The sequence below is a fragment of the Arabidopsis thaliana genome, chromosome 3 (assembly GCF_000001735.4).
Source record: "Arabidopsis thaliana chromosome 3, partial sequence".
In the NCBI taxonomy this organism is placed as follows: Eukaryota; Viridiplantae; Streptophyta; class Magnoliopsida; order Brassicales; family Brassicaceae; genus Arabidopsis; species Arabidopsis thaliana.
In genome coordinates, this window is record NC_003074.8 from 14,403,337 (window position 1) to 14,415,451 (window position 12,115).

Genomic DNA, 12,115 nt, shown 5'->3' on the forward strand with positions numbered 1-12,115 from the left:
AAGGTTTTAGAAATTTTCTAGTATCATCTTCCACCTTCTTAAACATAAAAATCTAGATACTCTTATAGAGTAATCTAGATAATTAGAATAATGTAATCTAGATATTATGTAAGCACTCTCTAGACTTAGGATTAAAATATTTTAGATATTTTGTTGTTTGGAGGCTATAAATTCCTCCTCCCCCTCTCAAATATTGTAATGTTGTGAAGTTGTCTTCAAGTTTAAAGCAAAGTAATAAAAGTTCTATTTCCTAAAACTCTCTCTCAAAACAGTTAAACACTTTCTCCATTACCTCTAAAAGAATTTTACTCTAACAAAGTGGTATCAGAGCTTAAAGATCCTAAAGATGGCGAGTAACAATGTTCCCTTCCAAGTTCTGGTGCTCACAAAGAGCAATTTGAGTCTACAAATGAAGGCCATCCTAGGAGCACATGACGTGTGGGAGATAATCGAGAAAGGTTTCATTGAACTAGAAAATGAAGGTAGTCTTTCTCAAACTCAAAAGGATGGTTTGAGAGACTCAAGAAAGAGAGACAAGAAAGCTCTCTGTCTAGTCTATCAAGGATTAGATAGAGATACGTTCGAGAAGGTCGTTGAAGCTACGTCGGCCAAAGAAGCATGGGAGAAATTTCTAAGAATAATCAAATAGTGTGGTCTCCTTAATCAATTCAAATGGTTAATAATTTCCAATGAAGCTATCCCTAGACAACATGTTGAACAACAGATCAATTCACTCCCGTGATTGAAATCCTAAGAGAAGACTAGACCCATGACCTAATTCCCATTAGCGTAATCAACCTATGCTGGCAATATGAACCGACTGTTAAAGTCAATCACTAGTCGAAATGGCCAATCCCTTGGGATTGAGACGATTATTACTTGAATTAGTAGATCAAACATTCCATTAAACACCACATGAGTCCTGGAACGTTTGGGATTGGATTCCAGTTGATCAGAAAGGAATATACAGTAAACACAACTAATCCGGAAGGGATTCAATCAACCTACACTTAACCATCAGAATCGACCAGGGGTTTCACAACTACTCTATCCCATCCTTAGAAATCCTAATCACTACTCAGACAACATGCTCAAAGACAATAACATAGAAACGATTGAAGATTGCATAACTTGAAAGATTAAAGGAAATAAAACAGAAATAAAAAAGGAAATGAAAGCAAATCTGAATAACTTAGAAGCAAATCGAGTTACAAAGTTGCAGAAATAAAAGTGTTTAGGCGGCTACTAACTAGCAAAGAGTATATCGTGAATAGTCTGAATGGGTGAATGTCTCAGGGGAAACCCTTAGAGACTTATTTATAACAAAAATGACAAAGATAAGAAAGCGGGCTTCAAGTCCACTTAACATGTCCATCGACTATGTGATCGAGTATGTGGGCTCAAAGTGGGCATCATGGTCGAGCGTGAATCCCTTCTCTCCTCTTTTCTTTTCTATGTTCAGGTTGTCTGGTTGATTGCAGAATGATCAGAGGGTTGAGGTAGTGATTGAGTAGGTTGGTTAATGGCATAATCTGGGCTGCTTCTTCTCTTCTGTGATCAGGCCTGACTCACATAGGTATGGCGGAGGTGCGACCGCCACCAGCCCAAAAAAATGAAAGGCCCAAATTGTTTTTTTTTTGTTAAATTTTCTTTACAGCTTTATGTGTGATAATTTTTTTTAGGCTTAGTTTTATCTTCTTTTCTGGTGAAAATGATAACTGAAAAGATAAATAATACTTTTTGCTTTACTAATCTCTTTCCTCTAACGGTCACACGAAATCAATTCCTGAATATATATTTATTTATTTTTGCTTTCTCGATAAATTCTTAACATAAAAAAAAAAAGAGAACCAGAATCGTAGCTCAATCATCTTGATTCTTGTGTCTATAACCGTTAATTGTAACTTCGTAAGTTTTGAGTCAAGCCAAAAAACAGAAGTTGAAGTAGATCTAAATTTGGTCTTTCTTCAAACACTTAGTATATATCTTAATTTATTGTTTAATCATTTTCTTTGATTTTGGTGACATCAATTTTTGTTAATTGCAATTGCCACCGTTCACTGCCACGAATTTGTTAATCTAGGTGCTATCTATTAATTATTTTGACTTTTGATCATGGTTTTGTGTGGAAATAACAAACTAAAGAAAAGAAAAAGAGATGCATTATTTATTCAATCTCAAAGAGGGGTTATGGATAAATTTGTTAAAAAACAAGGTGATAATGCTAGTGTTTCTCAACAAACCAAAAACGTGAATGATTTAAATGATGGTTCCAGTAATAATGTTCCAAATGCATTTGAAAGTTTTAATGTTCATGAGCAAGAAAATATTTCCTTATAATGATCCTAATAGATTGAGTGAGCATGATAATGTGTCAAATGCATCTTTACATGAAAGTTTGAATGGTCATGAACAACAAAGATTTCATTTTGATACTTTTGGTCCTAGACATTGGGAAAATCTTGATAATAAAACAAGAGATGAGTTAGTTGCATGTGGACTTAAAAGAGAATTAAATTTGACTTTCCTCTTGATAAATATTATAGACATTTCTCATATCAATATTATTCTAGAAAATTGAGTAATGGAGAAACTTGTGATAGAAAGTGGTTAGTTTGTTCGAAACATGTGAATAAGTTTATTGTTTTTGTTGCAAGTTGATTAAATCTCATGGTTACTGATAAGTGTGTATTTTGCATGTTTTGAGCATCCATTTGTCATCACTTTAGCATCATATCATCACTGTTATATACCATTTCTCATCATTTGTCATCACTTTGCATGTTTAGAATAGATTTGCATGCATGTTGCATATTTGCGTTGATTTAAGGTGATTTGGAGCTGTTGACGAGCTATATGGAAGAAGCGGTCCTGATCATGTCAAACCACTCGACCCCGAAGTCTAGTAGAAGCTTCAAGATCTCAACAGATCACTCAACCCCCTGGTCGAGTAGAGGACATCACTACTTGATCACATCACTCGACCCCGAGGTCGAGTGTCTTCATCCCATCACCTGACAATCACTCGATCACATCACTCGACCCCGAGGCCGAGTGTCTTCACCTTCATTGCCAGAACACTACTCGACCTCTTCACTCTACCTGGAAGTCGAGTATCACCATCACCACCACTCGACTGCATACTCGATGACACGCTTTAGAGCCTTTTTCATTCCGCACTCAACCAGACACTCGAGCACAAGAAAGAAAAGAAGACTCCAGCTATTCACTCGACCACCCACTCGACCACATGGGTCGAGTACATTTCTTAATCCGTCCCAATACTGTGTCGTTTTAAGTATTAGGGTTTCGGAATATTTGGCTATAAGTAGCATGTACTTCACATTTTCGCAGACAAGTTTTTTTTTGAGCATGTCAATCACCGGTAAACTGAGGAAACGAAACTACTCAATTACCCCATCCGTGGGAATTCTTTATCTGATTGAATTCTTTGTTTACTCTACTGTTGTTTACTGCATCTTGTCTTCTGTTGCTTAGTTTCTGCAATTCTTTACTGTTACTCGACCTGATACTCGATCACCCAGTTGTTTGGCAACAAACAGTGCAGTCGAGTATCCCTGTTATATTTTCTGTCTGTTACTCAACCTGTCACTCGACCTCACCCAGTGCTCTGCAAAGAGCTGTGTTGGTCAAGTGTTTTATTGTTTCTGTTTGAATTTCTGTTTTCTGCATGTTCACTTAGAACTGCTAGAACACACCAAAACCTGTTATTGCTTGGCTTGACTTAGTGACTTCTGATCACATCTTGATTGTTAGCATCACACCCATTTGGATTGACAACCTAAAATACTACAACGATATAATTGGTGTTTTAGGATAATTGACTAAAAACCTATTATCAATTTGGCGCCGTTGCCAATTGGGTGTTTGTTTGTTACATTTGAGATTTCAGACTTGCTTAGATCAAGTTCTTTTTCAATTTTCTTTTCGGTTACTAACTGTGTGTTTTTCTTGTTGTCTTCTTGATCCCGGTACACCTCGACTGTATGCGAACTTGATCTGCTGATAAGAGGATTGTTCAAGAGAAGTTAGAAGATCCGGGATCTTTCTCTCTACCATGTTCCATTGGGGAATTTGCTTTCAGCGATTGTCTGTGCAATCTCGGAGCCTCTGTCAGCTTGATGCCACTCTCTGTGGCAAGAAGGTTAGAGTTCATTCAGTATAAACCTTGTGACCTGACTTTGATCCTTGCGGATAGGTCTTCTAGAAAACCCTTTGGCATGCTGAAAGATCTACCAGTCATGATTAATGGAGTAGAAGTGCCTACAGACTTCGTGGTGCTGGATATGGAAGTAGAGCATAAGGATCCCTTAATACTGGGAAGACCATTCTTAGCTTCAGTGGGAGCAGTGATAGATGTCATGGAAGGGAAAATAAGTCTCAACCTTGGAAAGCATATCAAGTTGCAGTTTGGCATCAACAAAACTCCACAAGGGTCAACAGAAGATGGAAAAAACCTCTGGAAATGATAGAGTGATCTCAGGAGAAGGATATGAGACTTACAGAGTGAAAGAACTTAAAAAGAGGTCTGATAAGCAAGATGAAACTATAGAGCAGGTAGCCCACACTGTTGAGGAACTTAGAAGTAAGCTGAATCAGTAGCAGAAGGTAGCTCAACCTAAAGGCGGGATCGACAATATCCCGAGAAAGAAGTTCACTTCAAGATGGTCTGAAGCGATAGATTACCCTCCAGAAGAGAAAGAAGCATATTTTGAAGAGAGGGGAATTGAGTATTCTGCTGCAGACCTCTCCAGGGAGGACGCTGACTATGATGATGGTATCAGAGAGGATTATGCAGACTCTCTATACAGTTCATTTTCTTCTTGATAAGTGTGAGGAGTCAAGCTAGAGACTTAAAACAAGTTCACTATGGAGGAAGTCCCATGATTATCCTTGTAAATAATTTTTACTTTCTTGTTAATTTTGATTTGTTGTGTTTGTGGTTCTCAGAAAAAAAAAAAAATGAGTAACGTGAAGTTAGAGTAATAATTTTAAACTTTTACTCTATTGATGGCCTAGAGATCGAGTACATTGGTCGAGTATGAGTGATGTTTAAAACCCAAAAAATTTTAAATCATCGTTTTACTCGACCAACAGAAGCTACAGGGTCTTCCAAGGAGTTTATCAAGTTTACAGAAGATTGTGGGATTTCCTGGAGGTTTTCTAGTGAAAAGAGAAGAGACAAGAAGACATTGTGGGATCCGCCGCTGACGCCCATGTCCTCCATGCAACAGACCAACGGACAAGGAATCCCCCCTCATCTCTTCTCCTCCACTCGACGTCTACCACATCACTCGACCTCCATCCCTCTCTACTCGACCTTATCACCTCGTCATCTCCTCCATCACTCGACTTCAGCGCCATCATCATCCGTCCAAAGCACCACTCGACCTCACCATCTCTTTTCCTCAGGCACTCAACCGCTTCTCTCTCGCCTTTCACAGCCACCGCTCCCATCGCCTCTTCACCACCGTCTCGAGCTACCACTCGACCATTCCTCACCACCACCACCTCTCAATCGTCTTAAAGCACTCGACCTCTTCACCACTTGACCAAGCAGTCGTTTCTCCTCTTCAAGGAAGACACTCGACCACCGCTTCTCTCATCTCTCCAATCACAACATCATTCACCACTCGACCTTGCCTCCCGCTTCACCATCTCCACATCAGCTCTTGTTCTACGTTTACTCGACCACTACACAGCCTTCTCTAGCTCACAACTCCACTAGTCTTCACCGAAACCACTCGACTTCACGCGAAGAGCACCTCCGCTTCTCCCCCGCCTTCATTTCAAAGTTCACTCGACCGCTCCTCTATTTCCACGGTCAAACCGCAGCTGTTCTCCTCCTCTTCAAGCTCACCACTCGACCGCCGCCTCACTCTAACCACGAAACAAGCTTCACTCGACCAAACAAAATCACTCGATCAACCGAAAGAAAAGAAAAAAAAAATTCAAAACCAAAGGTTTACTCGACTACGTCACTCGACCGGTTCACTTGATTGGTTTGTGTTTTTGGTTTGTTGTTACTAACGTATTAACGTTTATTTTTGAGTTTCTTCTGTTTTCAGGTTTCATCATGAGTAACTACAGTGGAGAATCCTCTAAGGACCCTGATTACAATGTGGATGAAGCTGAGTCCTGGTCCGCTAGACCGAGAGAGCAACATGTTTACCAAAGCTTCAGGGATGAATTCGAACGCTCTGCAGCCCGACGTAATCAGAGAAGAGCTGAAATCGCCAGAGGAAAGAGGGCGATGTCGAGTAGATATGAGCTGATTGATGAGGACTGATATGTCTATAATTTGCATGTTTTCAGTGTCCATTCATCATCGTTTTGAGTCCAGTTTCGTATCATTCATCACTGTTTTATATCATTTCTCATCATTCTTGCATACTTTGCATGATTAGGATAGCTTTGCATACATATTGCATTTCTGAGTTGTTTTCAGGTGATTTGGAGCTGTTTGCGAGCAAATTGGAAGAAACGAGCCAGAACCAGAAGACATACTCGACCACTAGGTCGTGTGCATCTAGCACCATACTCGACCCCCAAGTCGAGTAACTTTGGAGCCATTCTTCCCACCTACTCGACCCCCTGGTCGAGTATCCCCAGCTCAGGCCACTCGATGACGCCACTCGACCCCCTGGTCGAGTATCACTTCGCCACACCACCTGACCACACTCGACAATTCACTCTACCAAGTTACTCGACCCCCTGGTCGAGTATCATCACTCACCACCATCACCATCACTCGACCGGACACTCGATCACGTCTTCACAGTCTACTCAAATCCGCACTCAACCAAACAAGCTGAGCACAAGGAAGAGAAGAGGAGAAGACAAAGTGTTTGGAAGCGGCTTGGACCTCCATCTGATCACGAAGCCCATCTCGGCCCAATATCATTCTATGGGCCGGGCGATTAGGTTATTGGCCCGTCTACTATACTGAGACATCTAGTCGACATTGAGTTTTTGCTTCAGTTTTATTTTCAGTTTTACTCTGCTACGCCGCTTTTGCTTCTGCAACCTGTAATTCGAGATTTTTCTAAGTTATTTAGATTCCGCATTTGATTTCATATGTCATCTTGTTTCTCTACTCTTTATCTCTTTACTTATGCAATATTATCATTTATCTGCGTTTATGTCTTTGAGCATGTTGTATGAGTAGTGACTTAGAATTCTTAGGGTTGGGATAGAGTAATTGTGGAATCCGTAGTCTGTAGAATGGTTAAGTTTTAGAATTGATTGAATCCCTTCAGGACTAGTTGCGTTTACTGCTTATTTCTTTCTGATCAACTGGAATTCGATCTCAAGCATTCCCGCACCCAGAAGGTGTTCGATGGAATGCTTGATCCACTAGTTCCTGAGATATTCGTCTCTATCCCAAGGGATTGGCGGTTTAGAGCGGTTATTGACTTTATCAGTCTGTTCTTATTGCCTGCATAGTTAGATTCCGTTAATGGGAATTAGTCTGGGCTAGCTTTGCTTGAGGATTTCTATCACGGGAGTGAATTGATCTGTTGTTGAACCTGTTGTCTAGGGATAGCTTGATTGCGCTTGTTAACCATTCCGATAGGCTAGGATACCACTCTATTCGATTGCCCCATCCTTAGGAATTTCTCGTCTATCTGATTTCTCTGTTTTATCGTTATCGCTTATTCGTTCTCATTGCCTGTTTCTTCGTTTTTGCAATTACTCGACCAACTTACTCGACCACACCCAGTGTCTGGCAACAGACTGTGCAGTCGAGTACAGTTGTCTCGTTTCCTGTCTGTTACTCGACCACACCCAGTGTCTGGCAACAGACTGTGCAATCGAGTATATCTGTTTCATATCCTGTCTGTTACTCGACCTGTTACTCGACCATATCCTACTTCTGGCATCAGCCTGTTGTGGTCGAGTGATTTTAGTAATTCTGTTATTGTTTCTGTTTTCTGCATGTTCGCTTAGGACTGTTAGAAACCCCAAAACTGTTATTGCTTGGCTTGACTTAGTGACTTCTGATCACATCTCATCTGTTTGCATCACACCCATTTGGATTGACACCTAAAATACTACAACGACATGATTGGTGTTTTAGGATAATTGACTAAAAACCTATTATCAAGGACATAGAAACTGAGTATGAGCCAGAGTCATGGCTTAAGGAGACAAAGCTGATGAACAAACCCGACGAGGTTACAGTGGAGGAGTATATCAGATTCTTTGAGATGAATGACTTCTGGGGAACGAGGTATCCGTGCTATGAGAATTTAGCCCAGTTGGGGTTACTGGAGGACGTGCAGCATCTGTTCGAGAAGTGTCATCTGGAGACACTCATGTCTTACCCTTACCTTGCCTATAGGGAAGAGACAATCGAGTTTCTTTTCACGCTGCAAGTGGAGATGTATAAGGCACTCACAAACTTTTAGCTGGATACCATGGGGTTAGGCTTCTTGACGTTCTCAGTGAATGAACAGCGGTATCAGCTTTCGATCAACAAGTTGGAAGAACTGTTTGGTTTCCCTAGTGGAAAGGGAACCAAACCCAGATTTGACAGAGAAAAGCTTAAGGATTTGTGGGCCATTATAGGGAACATCTACCGCTAAACTCGGTGTGGTCCAAGAGCAACCAAATCCGGAGTCCTGTGATCTGCTACTTTCAGAGATTGGTTGCCAACGTCTTTTACTCCAGGGAGTCTACAGGCACCGTGTCTAACACGGACATGGAGATGATAGATTATGCGCTTACAGGGATTCTCCGCCGGACGAAGGGAAAGAATGTCTTGAGAGGCGATCTCAACAACGCACCACCAGTAATGCCTCTGTTGATCCATCTGTGTGGATACAGGAAGTGGGCGTTGACGAACGGAAAGAAGAAGGTGAGAGGAGCACAATGCGTGGGTGGCGTTGTGACGCCAATTCTCGAAGCTTGTGGAGTACCGCTCAAGGAACCAGGGTTAGCACCGAGGATGATGGACTTGGATCATTTGCGCAGATGTGAGTTCTTGGAGTTTGACATGGCTGGCAACTTTCACCGCTACAGGTTCGAGCATTCATCGATTAGAATCGCCATCATTCTTCTCCCCTGCATTAACGCTACTAGGATTCTCGAGGGCAGGAACATTGACTTCAAGCCTGCGCTTGAAGATCTTTATTTCGAGGGTAGTTCACCAACTGAGGAGATCAGTCATACCGAAGGAGCTACAACAGAAGATGTTGATAAGACGGATGATATAGATGAGGCGGAGTTTGACACGAGCATGTATCATTTCAGTGAGCATATACCTCCTGCGAGGAAAAGCAAGAGTTTGAGCGAAGCTCACAGGAACACAGCAAGCTGCAGAAGTGGTGCAAGAAACATGATAAGTTACTCGCCAAGTGCCTCAGGGCTATCAAGTTTCTGAAGGACAAGATCAGCTGCTCCTCTTCCACTACAGCTATCCCGCAGGGACATCTTCCTCAGGACATGCCTTCGAGGAGATATGATGCGCCCGAGCCAAGTCAGCGCAGGCCTGAGCCTAGAGAGCAGGAGATTCCGCATGTCCCTGCGAGGCATTCATCATTCGAGCCTCGTGAATCTGGGAGGAAGAGGAGGACCACACTCACTCGATCTAGAAGTAGGAGCAGACGACTTCTGCAGTCTCGTAGTTTACGCGACCGCGATGCTGGCCGCAGCCGAAGGAGAGAGGTCGAGTATCCTCAGAGCGGTACTGGCGGCCACAAAGCTGATGAGGTCGAGTACCCACCTGCTGGAGCTGATACGGAACAAGGCGGTTCGTCCATGGCCTGGGAGCAAACACAGACAGCCATTGACGAGCAACTACGTTCATTCTTCGACTGAGGTAAGCGCCTCACTTCACCATTGTATTATATCATCTGTTGTGATTTGTTTCTTCATTTTTTGTTACGGTGATTGGATTTGTCCTGAGTACTCTCTTCCAAGTTTATTCACATAGTGGACTGTGTGATTTAAGTTTGGGGAAGGGCTCAGGAAGTGTGTGTTGCATTGTATATATTTTTGAGTCTGCATTCATCTAAGGCATAGGAAAACCAAAAATTTTGAAAAATTTCAGAAAATGATTTCACAAAAAAAAAGAGTGTTCATGTAGTTGCATTACATGTAGGATCGAGTCTAGAGTGTTTCGTTTAGGATTGTTGCATATGCATAGGGGATAATGATGAGATAGCCTTGTAAGCATTTTGGTTCACCAAATAAGCTCAGTGCCCTCGTTGTCAGTTGTTTGATGCGTAGTCATTGAAATTGCAGTAAAACTGCACCATGCCTAGATTGCTCTGCTCGACCACACTGTCATGATGTGATACCATTCCCTATCAATTTGAACCTGAATCTGATCTTTAATTATCATGTCTGCATCAAATTTGAACTCATGGATACCCTAAAATACTTGGATTTTCTTATTCATTTTGATCACTCTTGTTAATACAAGTAGCTGACTCTCCTTATTAGAGCAGTTAACCCGAACCCAAACCTAGACTTTCTTTCAAGCCCTATATCACTTGTGAGTGTTTGTGAGGTCTTATTCCGATTAAGCTTGGTAGAAAGTGTTAGGTTCGTAATGATAGAGATAGTGTCTCATGTAGTTCTAGTTCGCATTTTTCGGACTAGATAGGACTAGGTGGGCGCTTATACTTTGGGTTGGGATGTGTTAAAAAGAAAAAAGGGGTTGATTCATTGATGAGAAAAGGCAAAGGACTCTAGGTGAGTAAGCTAAAGAAGCAGAAAAAGTCTAGTAAAGGTTTTGAGATTTGTAAAGAAAAGAAAGAGTTCTTGTTAGCTATTTGAGATGGGCAAAAGCCCTTGGTTTTAAAATGTTAAAAACAGGAACCTTAGTAGTTAAAGAAATCCAAATCCGCTAGATGTAACAAATTGTTGAGAAAGCTTCTCCTAGAGTTAAGAGAAAAGAAAAGAATGATTAGAACAAGGGTTTAAAAGATTCATGAATGCAAAGGGTAGAGTTAAGTTCTTATGTTGGGATTGGAGATGGGATTACCATTAGAGCTTCATTTGATATACTCTGGGTAGATGGGATCTTATCTCTGTATGCATAGCTTGGGACTTACCTTTAGCATTCTACTAAAGCTTAATCATTTTTCTTGAGAGATCCCCTGTTACTGAAGCCTATTCTGTAAGGGACCATCTTTGTTTCTTGACCTTTTACCTTAGCCAAATGAGTTCATTGATGATGCATTTCTTGATTCACGTTCCAGAACTAATAAATGTTATAGGGATTGGTAGATTTGAAAATATGTGTAGGTCGAGCATATGAGTCAGATTGATTGATAATGAGGCATGGCTAACGTTTTTAAGTAGAATTCGATCTTGCAGCTTAGAACTTTCAACTTGGACATTGATTTCATCTGGTCTATCTGGTGCTTTGGCTCTAAGTCCCCGCTTTCAAACCTCACCTCCAGCTTGTTCTTGATTGTTTGCTTGAGGGCAAGCAAAGACTAAGTTTGGGGGAGTTGATAAGTGTGTATTTTGCATGTTTTGAGCATCCATTTGTCATCACTGTTTTATACCATTTCTCATCATTTGTCATCACTTTACATGTTTAGGATAGATTTGCATGCATGTTGCATATTTGCGTTGATTTCATGTGATTTGGAGCTGTTGACGAGCTATCTGGAAGAAGCGGGCCTGATCATGTCAAACCACTCGACCCCGAGGTCGAGTAGAAGCTTCAAGATCTCAATAGATCACTCGACCCCCTGGTCGAGTAGAGGACATCACTACTTGATCACATCACTCGACCCCGAGGTCGAGTGTCTTCATCCCATCACCTGACAATAACTCGATCACATCACTCCACCCCGAGGCCGAGTGTCTTCACCTTCATTGCCAGAACACTACTCGACCTCTTCACTCTACCTGGAAGTCGAGTATCACCATCACCACCACTCGACTGCATACTCGATGACAAGCTTCAGAGCCTTCTTCATTCCGGACTCAACCAGACACTCGAGCACAAGGAAGAAAAGAAGACTCCAGTTATTCACTCGACCACCCACTCAACCACATGGGTCGAGTACAGTTCTTAATCCGTCCTAATACTGCGTCGTTTTAAGTATTAGGGTTTCAGAATATTTGGCTA

The 12,115-nt window shown here is 41.5% G+C and overlaps 5 pseudogenes across 5 annotated transcripts; all 5 read left to right on the plus strand.

Moving 5' to 3' along the window:
- Positions 1-346: 346 nt before the first annotated feature.
- AT3G42250 lies at positions 347-649 on the plus strand (annotated as a pseudogene; the record flags this gene model as incomplete). Its single annotated transcript has 1 exon — positions 347-649.
- A 2,132-nt stretch (positions 650-2,781) lies between these two features.
- On the plus strand, positions 2,782-3,498 carry AT3G42251 (annotated as a pseudogene; the record flags this gene model as incomplete). Its single annotated transcript has 1 exon — positions 2,782-3,498.
- Positions 3,499-3,959: 461 nt separating this feature from the next.
- On the plus strand, positions 3,960-5,573 carry AT3G42252 (annotated as a pseudogene; the record flags this gene model as incomplete). Its single annotated transcript has 1 exon — positions 3,960-5,573.
- Positions 5,574-8,441: 2,868 nt separating this feature from the next.
- Positions 8,442-9,843, plus strand: AT3G42253 (annotated as a pseudogene; the record flags this gene model as incomplete). Its single annotated transcript has 1 exon — positions 8,442-9,843.
- A 1,824-nt stretch (positions 9,844-11,667) lies between these two features.
- AT3G42254 lies at positions 11,668-12,062 on the plus strand (annotated as a pseudogene; the record flags this gene model as incomplete). Its single annotated transcript has 2 exons — positions 11,668-11,786; positions 11,867-12,062.
- Between the last annotated feature and the right edge of the window lie 53 nt (positions 12,063-12,115).